We start from the raw sequence: 21,403 nt of genomic DNA, 5'->3' as shown, positions 1-21,403 counted from the left end.
CAGCTGACTTCCTGCCCTTTGGGCAGGGGGCTGGACTCGATGATCTCCTGAGGTCCCTTCCAGCCCTAATGTCTATGAAATCTATGAAATCTACAGTTAAGGCCATTGCTAACCAGACCAGTACAGGCAGCATACAGGGCCTTACCGCATGAAGAGGCCACACATTAGGAGAAAGTGAAGAAGGCTATCCTGTATAGGTTGGAAATTTCCCCAGAAAAGTATAGGCAGAAATTTAGGTGTAAAAAGAAACTGGAAGAAATGTGGCCCAGGGGATTAGCATAGATTTTGAGTGATGCAGCCACTTGATGGATCCACTGGTTAGTTAGAACATGGAAGAGGTCATAGATTTAGTAGTGTTGGAGCAGTTTATAAAAGACTTGGAAGGAAATACTTAAAAGTGGGTGAGGAGACATCAACCCAGATCCCTAGCAGAGGCATTAAGGGTAGCTGAAGATTGTACTACTGAAGAATTCGATAATGAGCCAAAAAGGAAACAGAAGATAAGGAGTACAAGTGCTCCTACCCACACAGAAAATCCTAACAAAGGAGGAAGAAATGAGGGTGTGAAGATGAGTACTAATGAAACCATGAGCTGGGATTCATGAGAAGTGATTTCCTTTGATGCAGAGAGAGGGGACACATAGTGAGGTATTGTAACAAGAGAGGGGGGAATAAGGGGGTTCATGAATTTCTGCATGAGGAGCAGATGGACTGCAGTTTCAGGAAACAAAGGGGCTGTGGTGAAAAGCCAAGCCTATCATGGAGATGAGAGTAGGAGGCCTAGTTGACACAGGGTGCACCCAAACTATGTTGAGGTCAGATTGGGTGACCCCAGAGATCGGTGAGTTGACAACCCCTGTTAACATGGTTTGTATACATGGGGCATCCTATACCTATCAAAGGAAGAGGCTGAGGTTGGAGGTCCTAAACCAAATGGAAGCGATCACAGTCAGTTTACCTGAGACACTCCCTCATCCAATGCTTTTCGGTATAGACTGACCTCACTTGCAGGAGGTGGTCATGAAAGCCATGGGGGAACTCAGTGGAAAAGATGTGAGGCAGGTGGAAGGGATATTGCCAGGGGTGAGAGTGCCAGAACAAGAACCCTATGAGGCAAAGGAGGAAGGAATAGATTTGGAAGATGTAGTAGGTGAGGGCCAGTTTAGAGATCACTAACAACAAGAACCCTTGTTCCGAAATGTCTTTGAAGAAAACCTGGCTAAGAGATAGCAGGAGGTACTCAGACTGGAATTGGCAGATGTGGTGCCCCATTTCAAGGTAAGAAATGGAATATTGTACCAAGTTGATAAGGGCAAGGGGGGAGAGGAAGTGGCCCAAATCCTGGTAGCCCAACAGTGTTGTTTACAGTTATTGAAGGTCTTACACAGGTTACCTATGGGAGGGCATCTGGTATAACAGGAAATAGAAGCCAGACCGAAACAAAGGGTTTTTTGGCCTGGTATCTATAAGATCATAGAGCAATACTGTAAGGAGTGCCCTGAGTGTCAAAAGGTCTCCAGTGATAAACTGATGAAAGTGCCATTACTTTCTATGCTCGAAGCAGCTCTCCCATTTGAGAAAATTGCTTTAGATATTCCAGGACCCTTCCCGAGAAATGCAGCAGGATATCAGTATTCACTGGTGATGATAGATTATGCGACACATTTCCCAGAAGTGATACCATTAAAGAATGTTACCACACCCAAAATAGCTGAGGAATTGATAAAATAGGTGGTGTCGAAAGTGGGGATTCCCCAAGAGATTTTAACAGACCAGGGGAAAACCTTTATGTTGGGGTGGTTGAGAGGGGTGTGTAGAATTTTGAAAATAAAGCAGCTTAGGACTTCAGTCTATCACCCTCAAACGCATGAGTTAGTGGAGAGTGTGGTGGTGAGACACCCTGACAGGTTCCCAAAGGGGAAAGCGCAGTCCCCGTGGGTCCCAAACCCCACAAACAGCCCCCCTGGGGGGGAAACGTACTTCCAGGGGCACAGCTGGAGCCAGAGCAGGAACTGCAGCTGTGGCCACGCAAGCTGGCATTACGCTGGTGGTTTAATCAGCTGTTCCCTGGGCGGGGAAAAGCTGAACCAATCACAGTGGCTGGAATGGCCACCACAGAAAGATTTAAAAGCCCCACTGGAACCCGGGGGTTGAGGAGAGTGAGGGAACATGCTGGCTTGGAGCATGCCAGGTGTGCTGAGGCTCCTGCAGCAGAGAGGAGCAGCACAACTGGCTCGATGCCAGCAGGCAGAGCAGGGGAGGCATTTGAGCCCTGTGTAGGAGGCTGGGAGGAAGGAGGCAACTCCACACCCCTCTACTCCTCAGGGGTGTATTTCTTTTGACAAAAAAGAGAGTAGGCGCAAAACCAGAAGCGCCCTACTCAGAGGCACTGAAGTAAGTGCCAGCCAACTCAAGTCCAGCTTGCCAGTCTCCACAACAGGAAAGCTACTTGTCGGGGCAGCCTGACAAGTTCCAACAGAACCTACACTGATGCAGGTTCCCCCTCTAGGCAAGCAGAAGTCAAGCATGACCAAACCATACCGTTGGCGCCCATCTGGCTGGCGAATTGAGGGGAGGGCCCCACGCTGGATGGATAGTGCGTCACTCAGGGAATCCCCACTTAAGGCACCTTTTATCACAGAGAGATTTAATAGAATGTTAAAGGGCACGCTGAGGCCAGGCATCCAGGGCGACCCAAAGAAATGGGAGTCCCTGTTACTTCCTTTATTATTTGCAGTCAGAGAAGCCCCTCAGGCGTCCACAGGATGTACTCCATTTGAACTAGTCATGGGCACAAGCCAAGAGGTCTGCTTAATGTTATTTGTGAGGGGTGGTTTGAGGGATACCCAGAAAGGGAGGATCAGCCCCAGTTCATGTCGATTTCCAAGAATGGTTGGAAAGAATTAGAGAGGTGGCACAAGAGAATCTTGAACTTGTAAGTGAGCAAAGGCAAAAGCAAAGTTATGACACCCATGCTAAGGAAAGAGATCTGAAAGTGGGGGATTGGATTTTACTGCTGTTACCTAACGGCAGTCATAAACTGCAGGCATGCTGGCAAGGCCCATTCCAAGGGGCTAGGAGGTTGGGACCGGTGAACTGTGAGGTCCAAAGGACCAGACCTGTTAAGACGAAGCAGAACTACTACATTAACATGTTAAAGAAGTGGAATGGTAGGGAAGCGTGACTGATGCAGGAGGATGTGGGGGATTTAGGTGACGTGGGGGACCCAAGAATAGATGGATTTGTGATGGGAGATCCCCAGATTGGCGTTAAGTTGTCCTCAGAACAGAAGAAGGAACTAGGACAGAGTTTTCCAATGTGTTCAAGACAAAACTGGGTGGAGCCAAGGTGCACAGTATTAAGACACCAGAGGGGTGGGTAGTAAGAGATCACTGGAGGAGGTTGCCACATTTGTGGAAAGCCATTAGACAGATATAGTAATTTCCCTGGAAGGGGAGAGGAGCTGGAGCCGAGAGACAGTTGCAGCAATGGAGCCGGTTTCCTGTGCACAGGCACAGGAGTGATGCGGACAGCATCCCCGAAGGAAACCTGTTATGCTGGGAGTCAACTTCACTGGAAACTCTGCGGAACCAGGTACTCCTGCTTAGTTAGAGACTTTGTTGCTAGACATCGGGAATGAACATTTGTGGACTGAGTATATTACTTGACCAGGCTGGAAGCAGGATCTCTTCAGGAGGAGAGAAGGAACAAACTAAAAAGCCTGCAGCTGGCCAATTAATTTAATTTGCGGCTTGTTTATCTCCTCTTTCTGAGAGAAAGAGAAAGCAAGGGTGTTACCCCTGGGGGAGGTAGTTCCCAGGCTTCCCCAGTTGTAATAGTATTAAGGAAAGAGTGAGCATCACTCTGGGCATTAGTTAAAAATCAGAGGCCACCTACCCGTGAGTACTAACTTTAACTCCCATCAAAGTCATGACAGATGAGAAAAATGCAAGGGGGAAGGCTCTGCCAAAATGCGCTGTCTTTCTGACTTGGTTTAGGACAACCACTCACAGCATGAATTTCATTTTCCCAATCTCTTGCACTTGCCAACTTAGAGTCTAGTTTCTTGTGTGTTAGATATATGGAGCAATTTCAGCCATGTATGCATAAACCATCAGAATTATGTCTCACTCTACAGCTATGCTGTAGGAAAACCTCAGTGTAAGGTTAGCAAAATATTTTTGTAAAGGACCTTATATCAAGCTGCCAATCAATCATGGCTGCTTAATGTGGAGATGCCACTATTACAATTTTTACTTCAAGGCTGCTATAATACTTTGTGGAAATGCTGGCACTCAGGATTTAGGATACTTTGGTTTAAAGTGAGAAGGCACTATCTTGGCATGGCACCTTGTAAAACTGACCTTATAAAAAGAAAAATGGAAACCAGAAAGCCAAACCCAAGCCAGTTTTCCTATTGCACTTGAACTGCTGAAAAGTGATGCATCTCTCCAGGTTTCCCTTGACTGGATGAGGATATTTTAAATACGTTTTTGTAACACTTTGAATGCTGGCTTCTAAATATACATATAATTTAAACTGTTAGGTAATGATTGTATATAAATTAAATACCACATTTCATGTTTTTTACTGTCTAAGAAATGCATGTCCATTCCATAGTTCTGAAACTCAGCACATGTGGTTTTAATTGACAGTTATATTTTAATAGCTGGTATTTAATTAAGAAATATTAACCAAGTATGAGGGTGACACTACCATGATGGAGATTGAAAGTAGCCAGGCATTAAAGAAGATATCTTGAAAAGCTTCAAAATAAATTCACATTTATATCCAATTGTTATCAGTACTGGGCCTAAGCAGTCATGTGAGTACAAGAACTACGTAAGGCTAGTGTTGCTGCAACAGTAAAACCAATGTTAGAAGCTGCCTGAACCTCTTGTACTGAAGGGATGATATGAATAATGTTAGCTTCGGTGGGAATTTGCATATGTTAGATACAAAGACCGCACTGTATATAAGCACATATGCCAAGCTTCTTTTAACCGAAAGTGTGTGGGCTGACATAACAAAGAGCCGGTGTCAATTTACAGAAAAGAATACTAAGGAATCTAGTCAAAATTGTATTATAACTTTAATTACCTCTATGGTACAATAACCTTTTTTAGCATTGTGCTTAGTTGCTTATACATCCACACTGCACATGCAGGAGGATACCAAAAATGGCAGCTAGGCAGCTGGAATACTGCCATTTGGGAATGTAAAATGATGTGAGATTTGGTCTGTATCACCCCATTGAAGTCACTGCACTAGCAGAGAGATAACAGAGTGCTTTAAATGTATGTATATACACCTTAGAAATAAAAAAAATCGAGCAACTTTTTAATTAAAAACCACAAAAATATATAGCTTATCATAATTAAAATGATAGTGAATGGCACCTGGGAGTAGTCCACAATATGCAAAAACTAAAATGTTATGATATCACACAAGAGCACAATACTCATTAAAATGATTAGAAATATTAAAATTATGAAAAGCAATGCTTAATATAGATATTTGGTTTGGTTCACTTCACAGCAAAGTGAACTAAATTCCCTGCATAACAGACTTTCAATTCCCACTATAACAGGCTAAAAAAAATCTAATCATAGAGCTGTCATATGTATTGTTTCATAAAAAGCAGGAAATGTTATTAGTTCTGGCTCCAGACAACCTCTGATCATATGTGTTTAGCTAAAAAGAGCCGTGTATGCCTTAATACAGCCTCTAGCATCTAGGCATACATTCCCTTCTACTATTATAATTCCTAGTTAATTGTACATTACATTCCTTGTATAATATAGACAACAATCTACACAGTTGAGCTGTGATTTTGTTTGATCTCTGAAGCCACCAGTGTCAAGTTAGAACTTTGTCAATATATTGGACTTTCAAGAAAGGCCTAGGCATTACAGGAAATTATGCTGGTACCTAGGATACTGCCTTTCTTCACTTCTGAATCAGTATTATAACCTCATCATGATGCAAGCAAGCACAGCACTACTCAAGATACTGTCTTTTAAATAAAATGCAAGAATAGAATCTGACCGTTTCTTATTTTGATGAAGTCTGGCACATCTCTCGAGAGTAGTAGTGATTAGCCCTGAGGTATTGGTTAAAAATAAATACCAAGTATTGATGTATCATAGCTTTAATTAGAAATATCTGTTTATTGCCCCTATTGTGTGTGGACTATACAATACTGCCAGTACAAAATGTCTACTGCAGTGCTGAGGATTCAAAGTGAAAAAGAGAAAGTGAAATAGTATGTATGTTGCATATAAGGAAAGCACCAATCTCGCAATACTAGGGTCAGGTACAGATATTACATATAAAACAGGTCTAAGTGATGAGAAATTGATCTAAGCCCATAACCATGCAGAAGTTCAGCACACTTAGATTGCTCTAAAAATGGCAGATCCTGGTCTAAGATAGACCTGCACTGATGTACACTCACAGCTTAATTGATTTAGGTTAAACCAGTGCATTGAACTTCTGTACTAGATCTAGGAGCAGCAATTCTAATCCTAAATGTAACCCCTAACGCTAAATTTAGCCTGATTATTTAAACTATTTTTCTTTCTATGCAGCGTAAATCACATTGTCATAAAACATTCTACTGACTGCGATCAAGTATCATCAGTGTTTACAAAACAACTCAAGTTTGAAGAACATCGATTCAGAAGCTTTAATGTTATGGCTTTAAAATACAGTTCTCTTTTTATGCATGATTTTACAAAATTCTTATCTTGAGCTTTCCACACTATATTACATTTTTCAATTTCTCAGTGAAAGGATGGCTTCGCTATCAGCCCTGCACAACAGGATCTGAAAGGCAAACTGTTTTCCTTCTGTTATGCTTACCATCACCAGCAATAAAGATTCTACAAGTTATATTCTGCTCATAGTCATACCACCATTGTTTAACAGTCTAACTTCACCTGGGCAGCCATTTCCCATGTCTTTCATAGACATCATAAAGGTAAACTGTAACTGATGGTATAACCAGAGACAGTTGGAGTGTATGGGAGCTTCTTTAATTCAACCTCCGTCACTGATTCTGATGATTTATGAACTGGAAAACATTAGAAATTACTTCTGGAGTTCTGTTGGTTCTCTGGGGTTCTTTTCTGCAGTAGTTTTCTGTTTCCACTCAGCTTAGAGGGAGAAAGGATGAGGTGGGTATACAGGATTGGCTTCAAGCCAACAGGAATACTAGGCATGATTCTGTTCTTCTTGCTCTTTTGCCTCCAACCAGAATCCTTCAGGATAAAAAGAACTATAAAAGTATATGATGACAATAATGATGATGATGTGATACAGATCTTTTAGATGACAGGGCCAGTAAATAGAAAATGCAGTTTAATACAGCCAAATAAAAAATAATAAGTCTGAGTGCAATAAACCATAGAACAGAGTACATTATGTTTTCCCTGGAACAGTTAGGTAGCATACTGATGGGTTAAAGGGCTTTATAGGTGACTGTATAAATGTATTTGGACTCATTAGAGCAGTGTATGACTAAAGTAAAATTTGGTGGTGAGTGTAAAGATTAACAAAGGCATAGGAGGTCTGTCCAAGGGGATCATGATAGGTCAGGGGCTTCCTAGAATGGAAACCAAAGTCAAAGCTGGGTATCAGTCCTAGTTCAAAATAGCAAACCAAGGGCAATATGAGATCACATGGTGAGCAGTTGATCCAAGCCAGGATGTCCAAGATAGTAGGAGCAAACATGAAGAGACAGGAAGGTCTAAGACAGGTTCAGAGCATGGATTCACAAACCAAGATCAAATTCCAAAGTCTGATGTAGGCATTCCAAGCAAGCAAGAGGCACAATAAAGCAGTCTGCTGCTGACTGATCCTCACTTACTAGGCCAGTTTGGGTGAGGCCCTCTTCCTGACGGATAACAGCCTCATTCCCTGATGACCTCCAGCTCGGACCTGGGACTAGACCTGTCCCAGTGGTGCCTTGGCTCATTACAGAGTTTAGGGATCCTGCAAATCAAAATATTGTTATTCCACACTTTTTAAACATCATCAGAAGCACTGTGTACAGTTTTTCTCACTGTCATAAGAAAATTGTGCTCTTTCCTAAGAGATATTCCTGGATTCTGATACAGCAGGACGACTGGAAATATAGGAAGATGGGGAATGTTACAGAAAAGGAAATGATTACAACTGTAGCCATCTTAAAACATGGACTCCTGCCCCTTTACATCATCAAGTGGTCGTGAATATCAAATGTAATGCTATGGAGTCCATGGAGTCACAGCTGTAGAACTTCAATGTTAAAGATTAAAATCAAGTCCAATTGAAAAACAGCAGCCGCAAATGGGTAAGTCATTTCATTTAATCAAAACTGTATAAAGACCATTTTTGAAACATGTAGAATGATAGCTTTATTAAAAGAAAACTGAAAGATGTACAATAAGGCTTAAATAAGATGGAGTCATGAAGATAAAATACATACAGGAGATAGTAATTTAGTTCACTTTCTTTAGAAGTTTGTTATCATCAATATGCAGAGCATGGATGCTATTAGAATATTGGAACTGAAACTATTAAAATAATCTTACATCCATAATGTAATTTAGGCATGAGAGGCATTTAAAAATCTTCTAATTAGGTTTGGTGAGCCATATTCATTCACTATTCCACAGTGAACTATTTTATTCAATAATCAGGTTGTTTCATCAACAATTTAAAGTTACTTGTATAACTTTATCTTTAATGTTTTTGACATTTCTCACTAGTAGATCATGCTTATGTTTAAATCACAGTAACCATACAGAAGGTAGCAGTTACATTAGTATAATATTCTTGCATAAATCTTAGTACTGGAATAATTGTACACAATTTTGCCTTCAAATTGTTATCAGTAAAGTTACTTCAGCTTTATTCTGGGATGGAAGATGAATCACATCTTAATTCAGTTTTGTTCTAGGTGAGTAGCTAGGCGTGTGCATCTTGCTAATCCAGAGCTGACCCTAGGGGTGTGCAGGGCCTGGGGCATATCAGCCTGTGCAAGGCCTATGTATGTGTGGGTGGGGAGCAAGCAGCCAGAGCGCAGAGCGGGGAAGAGGTTGGTGAGCTCCTGGACTATGAAGCTGGCAGCATGCCGTGGCCATGTGAAGTGGTAGTGCCCTCAGCACATGCCAATGGTGCTGTCTATGGGGTCTGTATGGCACTGTCCATAGGGCCCCCGAAATCACGAGTCCTGGGGCAGTCGCTCTGATTCGCTCCCCGCAAGGGACAGCTCTGCGATCATCAAAAGTGGACTGAAATATCTTACAAGTACAAGCTTTAGTTCAAGATTTCTTCTATACCATCTTTCTATTTGGGTTGGTTATGGAGACTGACCTAAATAAAAACCTCAGTTCTGTATCTCCCTGAATTGTGAGAGATTCAGAACTTGATCTAAAACTTGAAAGTGCTGTTGTATGTGGAAAAAATAAGTACAAAAATACCGTAAAGGAACTTTTGGAAGCTCAAGAAATGTGTGTGCTTGGAGTTTTTGGGGTGGAAAAGAGAAGGGATTTATGGGGGTGGAGGGAAGGCATGTGGAACTTGTTTTAAGCAAACTGTCTTCTAATTATTACTATCTATCCTTGTTCTTTCATTTTCTACCAACAACATTAATATATGATCATATTAAAATCTTCTAAAGACTAAGACTCTGAATGTAAAGAGCAACACAGGGGCCTGGTTGTAAAGCAAGCAGGGCACAAGCCCCAGGCTCTGACATAAATTGGACACCAGAATAGAGGCCCCCATTGAGTCTACACCACCCTACTGTTCCTCCACATACCCTGCGTTCCATGGCCATTGGAAGCTGTGACCACTGGCACTTGATGAGGGAGTAGGGGTTAGGACAAGGTGCAGAAGAGATGGGAGTCACTTGCAGCTGGTGGTACACCTGGGAGCCCATGTGTGTCATGTTCCAGTATCCCCAGTCCCTTCATCAACCTCATATTCCCTCCCATGAGAGACACCACTGGTGGAGGGGGAGGTTTTGGCACAGCCATCTGCCAGAGGGTTAATGCATCTCCCACTGAAGCTATTACCTTGGCTGCCATTGAAAGCAGCTACTACAGTAGGGGATGTTATTGGGTCCCTCCACCCAGCAGCTACCGCATCAGTCCTGTGACTGCTGGCTGCAACTTCCCCCACATAAGTGGAGTTGTGGGGATGGGTGACTCAAGCTGATGAAGGGACTGAGGCTACTGGGGACATGGTCTACATCGGGGTGGACAAAATGTGGCTCGGGGGCCAGATGCGGCCCACCAGGCCATTCTATCCGGCCCACGGGCCCTCCCTAAAATTAAGAAAATTAATATTTATCTGCCCTGGCTGCCTGTCATGTGGCCCTCAATAGCCTGCCAAAATTCAGTAAGCAGCCCTCCGCCCAAATTAATTTAGCTTTCATATATGATGGTATAAGTCATGGTGAGTCTACTGAATTATGGTAAAATGTGGTAAGACAGGAATCAGGGCTTAGTAGTCTGCAAAACAGGCCTGCCTGACTGCCTGCCTATTGACAGAGAAAAAGAATAAATATAGAAAACTTAGCATAGTTTCTGGGCACAACAAGTAGCCAAATATTTAACCCCTTGTCACCCTCATGGGTAAAGCAGGCCAAATTGTTAAAATGTTCCTGTCTGTTCCTGACAGCTGCAAAGAAAACAGAGCCAAGCTACCAGAAGCGCTACTTTCTTAATGAAAAGTGATGTTTGAAACATGAGGTCACATCCCAAAATATGGCAGCAAGGAACTAGGAAGAGGAATAGCTTTTGTGGCCCAAACAGATTTTCTTTCAGCTAAATTCAGCCAGTGGAGTTACTGCAGATTCATATCAGTGCCTGCATGTTTTTAGCTAATTTATTCAGAATAACAAGATTTCAGGTTGAAGACTGCAAACCATCCCGGCTTCTTAATACTCCTTCATTTCAGTTTTCTAAAGGTGATCTTCCCTTTATGCCTACATAAATTTTACCCCCAAACAAGAAGACAAAAGGCCTCGTACATGTTATTATAAACACTTTCTCCATAAGAAATTTGCAATCAAATATAATCCTTGCATAAATTGTTGGAACTCTTATATAATGCTATAAATACTTTGTTCACTTACATCAAGGCTTAATTTTGCTCATAGAGACAATTATCTAGGGACACATATGTTAGTTTTAAAACTCTCTCTAAAAAGAGGTCAGGAGAGAATTTAAAAAAAGTTAAACCTTCTGTGGTTTAAACAGTAAGAGAGTTTGAAACCAAACTACTGTACAGAGCATTCAGCAGATACAGTGATATTAATGTGGGAAGTAATAAAGGAGAACTATTTGTTTAACAAGCAATATTTGTTGTATTTTGATTCTTGTTTAACTAGACTTAGTGTCTCAACTGAACCACTAAGAAAGTAATACAGCGGTGGGGAGGGGGTTAGGACTTCTGTTATTATTTGCCTGTGAAGCAAATAAACAGTATTTGATAAAAGGCTTGTGCAATAAATTAGATACCCCACTGTTTATGATTTCACTAGGAATTTTGCCCTACTGAGAACAACAGGATATAGGCCAGCAAAAATACATAAGGCAAAACTTGTAGACAATTTTACAAAGATGTTGTTGAGTTTGATATACATGAACGAAATGCGTATTGAAAATATTCAAAGATGTGCATTGTGCAACAAGCATTGCACTGTAAAACAAAGTGTCATAGCAATTAATAACAGTTTGCTTATTAAATCAGTGGTGAAATCTACATTGTATTTGTTTGAATAAAGTGTTTGATTAACTGGATTGGATGCTGTATTTAAATAAGCTGGCTAAAAGCTTAATTCACCGTCACCGTGGTTATAACTGGAATACCATGAAGTGATAGTGAGAAGAAATATTTTTGTACATGTATTGCTATGAACAATTTGGTGATTAAACTTCCATTTTCACAAGCATGGTCAATTTGCAATTTTCATTCCACGAACAGAATTTTTTACCATTGACATTTAAACTCAGAAAAACAGATTTTGAGGAGATTATCTGAAGCACAAATACCATTACATTAAAGGCATACACTTCTAATACAATTTAAACAAAATCAAGTTTAAAATTGTATTACGTAAATTGGGGAAGTAGGGAGCCCTTCAGAAATGCAGATGTTCAAAATACAATAGAGCACAAACCAGAAATAAGTGAGAAATAATAAGAAATGTTTAGCCCCTGAGAGAGAAATGTGTTTATGACAGGGATAGTTTGGATTTGTTACTAGGGTACAAGAGAATAAATCTGAAGAAACATGATTTATTTTAGTTCTATTCCTTCCTCTGCCATAGACTTCCTGACTGAACTTTAGTGAATCACTTAAACCATTCTGTGCTTAGTTTCCTAACACCTAAGATGGGGTTCAAACCCACCCAGAGTTTCTCTGACCTTACAGAATGATCTCTACTGCTTTTCACCCAGGGATCTTCTGCAGCCAATCCATCATCTAGTGTTGTCCAAATCTTTGTTCATTTGCTCCTCTGAGTGCCCCTTTTTTCAGCTGGCTCCCACAGTGTTCCTGGCAGTGTCAGTGGCACCTACTCCAAGGAAAACTCTGCTACTTGTACCAGCAACTTGCAGGGCATCAACCCCTTCTGCCCCTCTTCAGGGCCAGAAATATGTTCTGGCAGCCTGCCTCCTCCAATCTGGAGTGAGAGGCTGCCCTGGAAGTGCTGCTGTGGCTTTTGCTGCACTTTCTCTCCTGGCTCCAGCTGTCCAGTTGGCTGATCATGCTGCAAGCTCTGCTTGCTTTCATTTTCCCTCTCACGCAGTGTTTTCTGCTTTCCCTTTCCTAGCTTCGGCTGCAACCCAGTGAGTTGAGCATGCTGTGGGGTCTGTTTACTTTCTTCTGCCCTTTCACACAGCCACATGCCTGTAGTGGCCCAGGATAGAAGCCAGGGGGACACAAGAGCATGCCTCCTTGCTTGGCTGGAGTAGATAGTTTGGGCAAAGTCTAACCCACCCACCCTTTGGGAGGGGGCTTGCAGGGAAGGTGCAAAGCATCTTGGGATGTTAGAGGACTGTGAGTTAACTTGAATCTGGAGGGGATCTGAGATTCAAGCTAAATCAGTTAAGTTTGATACTACATCCATCTAGGTTTATTTTAAACTGGTTTTGGCCATTTTGAAACAGGTTTATGTGCACTGAATATCTGTTGTGTTACAGATTTGAACTGTTTCTGATCACTTGTTTATGTGTAATTTCTGTCCTTAGGCAATGAGACATAATTAAAGGCAATAGCATGGGATAAACTTGAAAAGCCAGAAGTCATCTTCCAGTAATATACTGAAGCCAAATAAAGTATTGTTAATATGGTAACCTATGACACTTCATTGAGGACTTAAACCTTAGCTATTACATGAAGGGTACACTCTGTTACATGAACTAAATGGGTATAATGGGTGGAAGGATTTGGCCCTTAGTGACTTTAGTGAGAAATCACTGTATAAAAATAAAAGGTTTAAAGTAACAAAGTTATTTTATAAGAAGCAAAAGTAAAAGATCAAACAAACAAAAAAGCAACCAAACAAACAAAAAAACCAGACACCGCTTCAATGTAAATCAAGAAAGATTCCCCCCCCACCTTCCATTATGGCCTTTGGGGTCCCGTTGTCAATTTTCTTTCTATGAGCTATTCTGCTAGAAATAAAAGTGTCAGGAATGAAGTACATTTTAAGCAATGTGGAAAAGTAAAAATGAATTGGAGACACACAGAAACGCATCTGGGTATAACTCCCTATAGTTTAGATAAATCTGCACAGTCTGGTGTTGATCTGTCAGAAACAGTAGCAGGTGGTCTAGATTTAAAATTATACCTTGCAATGTTAGTTGGTCTGTATTCCTTCCTAAAATGCTTGGCACAAAAGCAATTAAACAGAGTCTGTCATTGCAATCTCTGCATAATACACAGTAAACTCATCTACCATACCAGGAAACGTAGGCCAAATTTTGCCCTCCCTTACACATGTATTAACAAATAATTATATTACACGTGTAGTAATAATAATAATAATAATTATTATTATTCAATCAGGTTAATTTTCTAAATACCTCTTGCTCAGTGGTGAATTCTAAATATCACTTGCTCAGTACAAGTCACCATACTAGGCACTGGACAGTTGCAAGAGAAGAGGGAGAACAGAAAAATTAATTCTTACTTCCAGTAACTTGGAGCGGACTGTAAATTCTAATGAATTCCCTCTGACCACCAAAGACAGCAAAGGGAAGATTCATGTTGACATGCACTCTGCAGCTCTGCTCTGTCTCTTTGGCATAGGTTCTCATCTCCATGTGTTGCAGATATATAAGAAACCACTGCAGAACTGATCTATGCACCATTCAAGGCTTTGCTGTTGCTTGTGAAATCTAGTAGCCTAGGAAGACTAAAGCTGAATAAGATATACAATTTTATCTTCCTCATGTGTAAGAGAAAATAAAAAATAAGGTTACTGATGAATTTGCTCTTTCTTGTCTTATATTTACTCCTATCTTTTTCAGAGTAGGTCAATTTTCTTATCTCTTCATTGCCGGCATAACTATTGCCAGCTATGTGAAGAAAACTTCACTTGTTAGTTTCAGCATTATATGCAATTCAGCATATAATTCATATATGCAATTCAGGACATCAATTTTGCTCCTCCACATATCCATTTAACTTACTTTTGCTTACTGTTTTATAGCACTGCCAATCCTCCTCTTTACTACAATGTACATATATATATTTCAAATTTTTGCTTATTGCTTGCACTGTTCTCTATATCACCTTACTTACTCATGTTGGCCTCTTCTGTTTTTTCTCTATTTGAATTTAACATGAATGGATTTAAAGTGCAGTCTCTCCTACTATTTCTTAAATATTTACCACTTGTCTTCACTACATTTGCCATACATTATTGAATTTCTATCAAAATCACCCAAGGCATTTCACAGTCCTCCAAGTCAGCTTTTCTAAAGGAAAAAAAAAAAGGAAACAATAAAAACAAAACAAAAAACAACACTCCAAAACATCTTTATTACTTCTTTTTGTGCTTACCCTCCTGAGAATTTGAAGTTCACTGATTCTGTGGTCCCTATCCTTAATACTGTCCAACTGTAACTTATTTTATATGAGGCTTATTTCTTATGACTGCCTTTTTTCACTCATGCTGCTTAACAAATAATAAAAGGTAAGAGTCATCTCTCTTATTGGACATTTTATCCATCTCAGTTTCTAAAACTAAAAGGCCCATTTTTCCCCAAACCATCGTATTAAGTTTTATGTTAATTTAAATCCATTAGCTTCAGTGGAATTATACTGGTATAAAACTGATATAGTAGACTGGAAGATCTGGAATTATGTGAAATACCAGTAGTCTTTGATGGACACCCTTGTGCAGAGAATGCAAAGTTTTAATTAATGTACATCTACTTTAGACCTATATAGTAAGTATTTGTAGTCTGACTACTAAAGGGAGAGCTGTCTGCTTATTGTAGATTCACTGGTTCATGTTCCAAATAATTGGTTATTCTAGTTGGTCGTTGCCTTCTGTACACAATGCAGTTCTATTCTGTATGCCCTTGGGTTAGAATCTGTACAAGACACTAATGCAAATTATTTGAACATTCATAAATTTACCTAATAGTTTCACATATGATCGCATGCAGTACTTCCTCAATATGGAAAAAAATAGGAAACATTAATTAAAGTGAAGGTAAGAAGCTATAGCTCCCCTATTTGCACCTTGCCAAAAATTCTTCTTTATTTTGAGATCTTTTCCCTCTCGATACACACATGCAACTATGCTCAAAACACAGTGAGAATTTCGGCTCTAATCCTATAGTCAGATAAACCCTTGAAACCAAGCAGACCCGGTCACTTCAGTTTAAGTGTGGAGAGGTGATCAGAGAACCTAATTTAAAATTAATTTTATAGCAAAAAGTATTGTGCAAGTTGTTTTTTAAAGCTCCTTCTTCCAGTAATTTAAATGCAATAACTTACACATGTTAAAAAAAAAAAAAATCAATGTGGGATGCCTACTTAATCTGGCTCAATGAAACTTCAGTTTCAGCATGTAGCCGGCCAAAAGAAATATAATGAATCTTTAACTATAAAACACCACAACCAATTCAGCACAAGGTCTGAATGTAATTTAACAATCTTTAGAAGGGGTCATAAAATTTCATGAATTTGTCATAAATATCCAACATGGCAATGTTCAAACTGCTTGAACTTATATGTTTGGAAAAGAAACTGATACAGCAGGTCTGTCAAAAAATGAAGACAAATAAGATTAATTAAAAGTAAATTTCAGTAGCACACAGGAAAAATGATGGCTGAAAAGAGGACTAGGATTTTGCACATATGTTCTACATCCTGAAACAGTTGTAGTGGCCTTTTAGTAGAGCTAGGCATGTGCCAATACTGTTTCTATCCTATGTATGCTTAATGGCTTATACCCATCACTGTTCTGAGGAGTTACCTTACATCCATTTTGCTTCGATACAGAATATGTGGAACCAGGAGTGCTTTGCTACACTGAGCCATTCCTTTGAGTGGTCTGGAGGCAATGTAAACATTCTCCAAATGCTACAATAAGAAGATAGTACAGATAGAGCTGAAATTAATCAAATTTGCATGCCTGATCTTAAAGACTTTAAAACAGACCTGTTTGTCATGCTGGTGTGTGCTGGGTCTCACAAGCTTTAGAATATAATGGGTGAATAATTAAGGGGGGAAAAAGCCAAAACATTTCTTACTGCAGGCTGAAAAAAATCTGTATGTGTTTCCCAAGAAAAACACATTTGGACAAATGCCTTCCCCCAACACTCCCCTACCATCCCCCCACCCCAACTGTATTACACTACAAAGAAAGATTTTCACAGCAAGGGGGAAATATTCTCTTTTAAGCTCTGGTTGCAATATACAGCACCCAAGGAGTAAATGAAGTATATTTTATGTGAGTGGCCTTGAGTATTTCTAATTTTCACTGATGCCGATTATTGTTGAAATTCCCAGCCCATCTCACCCTAACTCATATTGTTCTTCAGGACAAGGTAGGTGGGCAGACATGTCTATTCATAACTCAGTAGCCAATCAACAAGTTATTGACCTCTTGTCTCTTATGTGAATTGCTGCATTTCTAGTTATAGTAGAGAGAAGAGTAAAAATTGTGGTAAATCTCATAACACTAACAAAAATTATTTGCATTTCAACCACAATGTTTTCCTTGAAACTATAACACAATATAACTATAACACATTGCCTTATATGAGGTAAAGAATCCTCAGGGCTCCAAGGTATGTAATTCAGCTAGCTGATAAAGAAGCAGGTGGTACCTCCTAGGTTTTACTCCCACTTTGGCCACATACACACCATACAAACTCTCTCACCTCTTTTTTATTGGCAAAATACTATATGTCAGAAAGAATAGTAACTGAAAGTAAAGCAGAATTGATTTCCATGCTATGCACAGTATGACAAAGGATTCAGTGGCAATGAATACAATAGCCAAAAGATTTATAAATTATCTCTTAACATAGCATGATTTCCAAACTGATATCCCATACTTGGTAGTGCTGTTCAACAAAAAACCTTCCAAAAAATTCAAGGACATATGCTGAAAGATGCCTAATTGAGCTAAAAGCCATACTGTTCTCTCCCTTGTTGAATGAAGAGAAATGGGAATCATAACTCATTCTCACCCTCTGCAGTTCATACAGTAGGGATGCTGTACTGGAAAGGACAGACTGCACCAGAAACATTACAGCTTAAGTAGATATCCTCTGGACCTGACTTCTTGAGAAATTATAGTACTCAGGGAGAATCCATCTCTGAGCTGAGAGATATGAGGCAATAAATGCTCACTCTGCCCCCTACTTAGGTTATAATTTTAATATTCTCAGAGAAGCAACAGAATCTCTCTCAACATCTCCAGGAAATAAATTAATTTAGCATCCAATAAACTAAATTGTATATCTCCAGAGTGTATTAGGGAGTGGAACTTTGTAAACAAACTGATGTTATAATGCACGCAAAGCCTGAAATGCACATTCAAATCACCGGGAAGAATTCACCCAGGATTATTCACCTGGTAGAAAATCTTATTGGGAAACTTTCAAATACTGAGCCCTTGAAGTGCAGAAATCTTCAAGTGCTGACACTGTGCAACCAGGTAACCCTTGTGCACACACCTGGACATGCTCTGCAGATTTCTTCAGTCTGCCTGGTGACAGATGGCAGCAGTGTGCAAGAAAGCCCCGATTGGCTGATCCACAGTGCCTTGCAGTCTGTGTCTCTTCGTAGCACAAGGTGGGAAGGGAGAATGTTCTGTTCCCTGCCTGACTGGAGCAACAGAGTCCAACCTGAGCAATATTCTCAACAGAGTCCAATCTAAGTAACATTCAGTCTCCTAGGGGTGGGGAGGTGAAGCAAATTACCCTGTGATGCTGGGGGCTATGCTGTATCTTCTGTCAGAAAAGAAGAAGAAATTCTTCGAGGAGTGATTTAATCCTGCTTATTCCCAGGCTATTTTCCTCCTGAAATGGCCAGTTTTCTCCTGGGAGAAAGATCTTGAACATGTATGAATTTGTGTTTTCTCCTGGGAGAGCAACCCCCAAGAGAAATTGAATATACATGGTGAAGGTTGAAAGACATTCCTTATTGGGCATATTTGTTTTTTGTTCTAAAAGGATTCAAGAATAGAAATTGAAATGAAGCTTCTTTTTTTGCGTGGTTGGAGTTACCTCAAGGAGGGACATGTGCTTCTGTGAGAATGCTCTAGCTGTGCTAAAGTTTGCTGGGATTTAAGAAGCTGTGAACTGGTATTATTTCTTTTAGTACCTTTGGTAGAGGAATACTTTTCATTACGTTTGCGTTAACTGGAAATTTTAGATCCAGTTTTAGATATTGAATCTCTCAAAGTGGAAGTGGTCAGATCTAACATTTTGGCTCAGTTCACTGTTGACTTAGGTGGTCAGCTTTTAAGTTTTTATTCAGCTACATCTTTAGATTCTGAATCCTCGTTCCCATGAAGTAGACCCTGTGTTTGGTCCTGACACATACTAAATGGCCATTCTACACTGTATCACTGTGTTTATTTAGATTTAGAAAGACAAACTGATGCTTTTCACAGGATCAAGGAGATCTATCAGCATTAACACCATAATAAAACCAAAACAGTATTGAACTATTCATTCCACAGGAACTCATCCAGCCAGATACCTACAGTAAAATCTTTTCCATCCTTCACTTACCATGGCAAATAAGCCACAAGTCCTTGCTAAGAACTCTGTTATACAACTATATTTTACTGAGTATCTAGAATGTCATCATTTTTGCTTCATCTGGACACAGCAGACAAGCATGGACTTCACAGAACAGGGCTGCCAGCCATCCTTGTGCCTATTAGAACATAGGCTTCCTTCTGAGATAAACCTCCTCCCTGTTTCCACTGACCCCCTTTCTCCTATGTATACTAACTCATTTTTAAACTTCAACATTGTTTTAAATTGTTTTATGCAATATATTACAGAAAGTTTGGATGATCTTCAGCAATCCCTCACAGTCGAGGATGATTGTCCCCATGATTGTCTTATTTGTATGTCTGAAGATGGCTGATGAGCTGATATGGGCGATATTCTTAAATAAAAATCAGTGATTACATTCAGTAGCAATTATTGGTAGAAAATCAAAAGTGAAAATAACTTCTGATAGAAGGAGCCAGATTCTCATGAAAAAGTGCTCATAAATAATTAAAACAAAAGAATGGGAAGAAAAAAAAGAACTGTCTGATTTGATCGAAATTATAGGAAAACAAAATTACTTTTTATTCTACTCAATATTCCTTAGAATTACCATAGATTCATAGAGAAATAGCACTGGAAGGGACCTCAAGAGGTCATCTAGTCCAATCCCCTGCCTGAAGCAGAATAATCCCTATCCATACTCCTAAACAATTTGGTCATCACACCAGATGACAAAGCTAACCTATTTAATGACTTCTTTGCCTCCATTTTCCTGAGCAGAGACCAGATCAGCCCCCCCCACTGGGTCCCCCTCAGACTCCAGGGGAGGTGCACCTAGGCCAAGGGTCAGGGAGGTTCTAGTCAGGGAACTTCTGGAGGGACTGGATGTATTTAAATCAGCTGATCTGGACGATCTCCACCCCAGAGTGCTGAGGGAATTAGCTGAGGTCATTGCAGGACCCTTGGCACAGCTTTACGAGCTCATGGTGCTCTGGTGTGGTGCCAGAGGACTGGAAGAGGGCCAGTGTGGTTCCCATCTTCAAAAAAGGGAGGAAGGAGGACCCGGGGAACTACAGACCAGTTAGTCTTACCTCAATCCTGGGTAAGCTTTTTGAGAGAATTATTCTGGCACATGTCCATGAAGGGCCAGCAGGGGAGATTATGTTTGGGGCAACCAACATAGGTTCATTAGAGGCAGGTCCTGTCAGACTATCCTGGTGGCCTTCTACGACCAGGTCACCAAATCCTTAGATGCAGGGGTAGCAGTGGACATAGTCTTTCTAGACTTTTGGAAGGCCTTCGACACTGTCTCTCACCCCGTTCTCATTAAGAAACTGGGGGACTGTGGTGTCAACACCTACACAGTCAAATGGGTCACCAACTGGCTGGAGGACCACACCCAGAGAGTGGTAGTGGATGGGTCATTTCTGACCTGGCAGGATGTGGGCAGTGGGATTCTGCAGGGCTCCGTCTTCGGGCCCACACTGTTCAACATCTTCATCAGTGACCTGGACGAGGGGGTAAAAAGCACCCTGTTCAAATTTTCTGATGACACTAAGATGTGGGGGATGTGGGCACGTTAGAAGGAAGGACTAGGCTACAATTGAACATAGACAGGTTACACGGGTGGGAGGATGAGAATAGGATGGGATTCAACACTGACAAGTGCAAGGTGATGCACCTGGGGAGGAAGAACCACCACCATACCTACAGGCTGGGGAAGTCCCTTCTAGTCAGTGCAGAGGCAGAAAAGGATCTTGGAGTCATCACTGATGCTGAGATGAATATGGGCAAGCAGTGTGGGGATGCAGTCAGGAAGGCCAACCGCACCTTGTCATGCATCCACAGATGCATCTTAGGCAGGTCCAGGGAGGTGATACTCCCCCTCTATGTGGCACTGGTCAGGCTGCAGCTGGAGTACTGCGTCCAGTTCTGGGTGCCGCACTTCAAGAGGGATGTGGACAGCATGGAGAGGGTCCAGAGGAGGGCCACTTGCATGATCAGGGGGCAGGAGGGCAGGCCCTACAAGGACAGGCTATGGGACCTGAACCTGTTCAGGCTCCATAAGAGAAGGCTGAGAGGGGATCTAGTGGCCTGATACAAACTAGTCAAAGGGAATCAGCAGGCATTAGGGAAGTCCCTGCTTC

The sequence above is a fragment of the Crocodylus porosus genome, unplaced genomic scaffold (assembly GCF_001723895.1).
Source record: "Crocodylus porosus isolate Cpor-Errol unplaced genomic scaffold, CroPor_comp1, whole genome shotgun sequence".
NCBI classification, from domain to species: Eukaryota; Metazoa; Chordata; order Crocodylia; family Crocodylidae; genus Crocodylus; species Crocodylus porosus.
This window is presented reverse-complemented; position numbering follows the sequence as displayed.